Source organism: Populus euphratica, unplaced genomic scaffold (genome assembly GCF_000495115.2).
Source record: "Populus euphratica unplaced genomic scaffold, PopEup_1.0 scaffold300.1, whole genome shotgun sequence".
NCBI classification, from domain to species: Eukaryota; Viridiplantae; Streptophyta; class Magnoliopsida; order Malpighiales; family Salicaceae; genus Populus; species Populus euphratica.
In genome coordinates, this window is record NW_011500182.1 from 78,065 (window position 1) to 83,416 (window position 5,352).

Consider the following 5,352-nt stretch of genomic DNA (forward strand, 5'->3'; position numbering starts at 1 on the left):
AGGCCGCTCTACTGCCTGAATAGTACTCTCGCATCCCATCGAATCCATATGCGGTCCTAGGATTTGCTGCAGAAGCATATATTGTTGTAAAAATCATAAGCCCAGAAACGGTTGAAACAGGACCACTCTATCTGGAGCTATAAGCCCTTAGATCACCGTTTCTATCAGGTTAATAAATAGCTAGTGATCTTCAGCGGTGGGTTTTACTATGCCATAAAATGATCTTGTTGTACTATGTCCGGGTTTTACTATGCCATAAAATGTACTTCTTGTGTAACATGTATTAGTGAAGACAGCTATATAAACCTCAAAGCAAGTCATTCACTGACTGGCATTGGCTCACAAAAAAGTTCTTGGAAAGCTTCCAGAACATTAAAAAAAAACAACAACAACAATTGCTGGACTATTATAGATACATAACACTCATTAAGAGAGAAATTTTACATTGAAATAAGAATAAACAAATTGATTTCGATCAGTAACTCTGGATTTATGAGTATTTAAGTGTCCCTGTCGTGCCATCCTCCCCCAACTTTTTCAAGTCTTGTACCCAAACTCAAAGTGCAACGGAAGCAGTCTGATCTCCTCCAAAACACAAAACCCCGAGAATTATTAGACATAACACTAGCTTACCACCCACCTTGTACTCGAACTAATCCTGCTAAGCACTAAACTCCTCTACAGCATTACATAAAGAACTAGGAAGGGAGTGTATATTACTAGTCATCTCATCTTATTCTGCTGCAACACTTTGAAGGTATTGTGCCGAGCTTTTTCTTGGTAGGGTTTCTTCTGAGGTGTCTCATGTTCAATTCGTTAACTATTCTCAAAATACCTTCTTTTGGAGTGGTGCGCATATCATTGTTAGAAATCATATTCCATACTTTCTTCTTCTGTTTTTGTAATGTTTTGGTTTTGTACGATATTGCTATTTAATATCCGTACATGTTACAGGACGGGCTGAGCTCTGTCTCTCAGCAGCAGCTTGGCCTTTTAATGCCATTGTTCTGGTTTTATCAAAAAGGAAAGCCGAAACTGGTCAGGCACTCGGCCTATTCTGAAAGAAAAGTTGTTGTAAGATACTTGATAAAACTCCATCAATCTGGCCTCATACTGTTTCCTCAATAGAATCTAAAAATGAGAATATCCACTTCTGTTGTCACCATTACTTGCAGGCTTAGCATGGTAATCATTGAAATGTTTATTTTACTCAGGTGATGATACATTCTTGCTTAGGTAAAATAAAAAAAATTTTGTGGCTGCTTTTATTGCAAGGCCTGGTTATTGCTAATTAAGCTTGGCATAGCACTCGGCAAGCCAATATGCAATAATTTTGTTCTCTTTGTCTCGTAATGCTACCAGCCAGTCAGGATCGCTCGAAGTAGGAGGATAAAGATCCAGACAATGGGATCCTAATCGCCAAAATAAAAACATACCATTCAAAATTACTGTACCTAACAATGAAATTCAGACACTTTCAGCATGACAAAAGAAGTATGTATCAGAATAGTTTTTAAGTGAATGAAAAAGAAAAGATTTATATCCTATATTGAAAAGAAATATTTTTAAATTTTTTTTTATAAATATGTATTTTTATTATATAATAAATCAAGTAAAAATTATTGTAAATGCGCTTTTCTAGTGAGATTTTTAAAATTATTAAATAAATACTTATAATATCAGCACTTGACATTTCAAATTTAATTTATCAATGAAATTAATTATTTTTTAAGTTTTTTATTTTCATAATTAATTTTGAGTTTTGCTATTGATTTTCATAATAATTTTAATATTTGTAATTATTGGAATAAATGAATAAGAGCAATTCAATTTAATTAAAAATATAACAGTTATATTATTTTATTAATAATTATATACGTCATTATAAGTTTATCTGAACCTATTACTATAAAAAAAATATTATTTTTTTTTATTTTTTTATTCTTTTCATTCAAAAATTTAAAAAATTTAATTGTATCTTAAATATACTATCTTTACATGAGATAAATAAATACCATAAAAATAATATTTACTTGTTTACAAACCCAAACAATTTACGGGTAGTACGGTACCTTGTTCTGTATACAATGCAACGACACTATCTGAAATGGCCTCCAAAACTCTGCAGTTGAGTACAAATAAAAAGGAACAGACGAAATAATTAGAAAAGAGTAAATTCGCAATGTGGCTAAGTAAAAAGGGATCAAAGTTTGATTCCTTACCCTCCAGCACTCCATGGGTCTCGGAGTCCATTTGAGAAAATGATGTTGCTTGCAAAATTTCCTAGTACAGTTTTTATGTCCTGAAAAGATTTTTGGAACAGTGACATTAATTTGTTGCTGAGATAAAAGATAGGTTTATGTTTTAATTTCGGAAGGAAAAGCTTACGTGTCCACCGAATTCAGCTGTGATCCAATGCATCAACACATTCTTCGGTGTAGTTGTTTATATCGAAAGGGTCTGATTGGAACATTGTCTCATTTTCACCATATCCCATTGGGAATACCATCTCAGTACATGTCTGAAAGATGCAAAAGAACTTTGTGGAGTGAATGAAAACAAAATTGCGCAAGAAACACTGGATTGAAAACATAAAGGATTTATAAGCACCTGCCATTCCCATGCCGATGCACTCTTTCTGCCTAATCCTGAACTAGATGCACTGTGGCATGAATAATTTCCAAAAATACTAGCACTGACCCCAGCAGCAACTCTACCAAGAATATCACTTCCAGATGGTGCTCCATCTATGGCACTGCATATTTTATTGACTGGATATAATGGAGGGTTGTCTAGCTGAGCCGCCCACATGTATGCGATCTTTGTATAGACCTTGAGATCTTTTGAAGAGTTCAAAGGACTTGAACATGGAATGGAACAAAACAAGGTCCGTATCAGAATAAAATTCCAGGAAGCGTTGGGGCGGCTGAGTTTAGAGGGGCACAAGATGTATGTTATTCTTTACCTACAAGTGATGAAGATATTGCTCAGATTTAGAAGCCCGTTTGTTTCAGAAGCAACTCGGTCAATCTCAGCCCAGGACTGCTGTATCGTGTTGTAACAGCTCTCACTGGTTTCCTATAGCCACTGGCTATATAATTATCATTAGAAATATTGATAGATCTAAATTTTTCAATATTACTGGATTGATTTCTTACTCTGAAATCTCTTGAAACAGTAACATGATATCCATTTTGTGGTGTGATATCATCGAAGTAGAGTATTGGAGCGGATGATGCCAAAGAACCGATGACGATATGAGGATATTTTAGACGAAACCACGATGCAAGCACTGTATAATATATTTAGTAAAAGATCAGCCTTCAGGACAGGAATTTATCAATAACAAATATCTGAAGTCTAAGCGTCTCACTTACTTCCACCATATGATCCTCCAACTGCAATAGCAGGACAGTTTTCTGCTGACAGATTCTTCTTAACATCTATTATCACCTGCGCGTAATCTGCCATTGCTTGTTCAGAACTCAAGTATCCAAAGGTACTGGAATTTTGGAATGCTTCATCTTCCGATCCAAAAGGCATTGAGACTCCATAATAGCGATGCTGTAATAGGAAATATTACCATTTCTTATTGCAATTCTGTAATGAGAGATATATGTAAATAAATTTCTATAATAATCTGTAATGCGTGTATATATATATAAATAAATTTCTATAATAATAATTATTTGAGCAACCTAGTTCATGAAGCTTACTAATTACCTCTATATACAACAGCAAACCTTTAAAACGAGCAGCAAGATCAACAATTGATAAATAAAGATTTTGTGTTACATCGATCTCTGCACCTAGATAAACAAAGATGGGTGAGCTGGTATTTGCCCCACCCCAGTATTTGTAATTCAATATGTATCTCTGCTGAAAAGTAGCATAACTTTCTGGTTTAAAGTTGAAATGATCCAATGACTGCGTGTAGTTATAGACTTCAAATTCTGGTGAGATCGCATTAACGGAGGCCATACTGCTCTCCTCGTACCATCTCATCCTACCAAACCTCATTGTGGTCCTAAGATGTGCTGCCGATGCACATATCGTTGTGAGCATCAGAAACCCCAGCAACAGCTGAAATGATGGCCCTTCCATTTTGAGCTACAAATATTTAGTCACTGCTATCCGGTTATATAGCTTCAACATTCGGTTTTCCCTCAGCTCAGTACTGCTAAACCATGTTCGGGATTTCCAGTTGCCTCTTATGTGGCAAATTTGTAGTTTGCCGGAGAATAACTATGCAACCTGAAAAGAATTCATTCATTACTTGACATTTGTCACAAAATGAATATTTCGCAGTAACAGTGATTGGAAAATGGCTGTACTATTACAGGTTCATTTGGACTCGACAATCACATGCATAGCACATCGTAACAAGAATAATATATTATAAAAACAAGTTAGACTTCTATCCTTAACTTTGGATTCATCATAGGACAAAATTTTCCATGATTTTAATTGTGGGTAGAAGTTACAGAGCAAATGACTAATTCTTACAGGTTACGTAAAAGTATCATGTCATCTTCTTCGGTAGACCTGAGGCACAAGACATTAAAATGGATTGATCTTGCCAGTTTACTGTTGAACTGAATGACTGCAAGTAAAGCCAGAAGGAAAGGACAAAAGAGAAAGGGAACCAAATTTGCATCGAAGTCCGTCGTTAACATTGTTTAAACTAAGGAAAGTGGTCTGTCTACTCCGAATGAAATGTTGTTGTATTAATGCTGAAGTTTGTGTCCTGTATCCGATACAGTTTCCTCATACAAAATTTAGATTTTGACCAATTCCAAGAGTTGTGACAGTAAATGTTTTCACTGGTTAGTACTGGCAGGCTTACCATCCACTAGTCCAAAATGCAAGGGTATCTATGACTTCGGCCTTGTGGAACCAGCTTAGGACTATCGACATCCAAGTAGTGGGGAAAGTAATTTGCCATGATACGAATCTTCTATCCACAGACTTCAGACATGTGGGCACCATTTAGCATAGTCATCATGGAACTTCTCTCATTTTATGACTGGTGTTACATTCATTAACTTTAATACACCAGCATAAATCATCAGAAAGCTTAAGTTGAAAATACAGTCTTATTAGGAAATATACGGTTTCGGTTACAGAATAAAGTATCTGGTTTTAAGTTTCTCTTTCGCGACAACAGAGTTTATTTAACGACCCAGTCTAGTAGGATTTACGGAGGTTGAATTTACAATGAATTTTGATTCTGTTATTTGTGTTATTACAGTTCCAATTTGTTGGCTCATCCATAAACCAGAACTTAGACTGAGTTAGCCAATGTTGTTGTCAATCTTAGAAGTAAGTTTACCATTGTACTCTGCGATCCAA

General features: G+C 35.3%; 1 pseudogene; it reads right to left on the bottom strand.

The window, feature by feature from the left end:
* Window positions 1-1,287: 1,287 nt before the first annotated feature.
* On the bottom strand, window positions 1,288-4,104 carry LOC105111542 (lysosomal Pro-X carboxypeptidase-like; annotated as a pseudogene).
* Window positions 4,105-5,352: the final 1,248 nt, after the last annotated feature.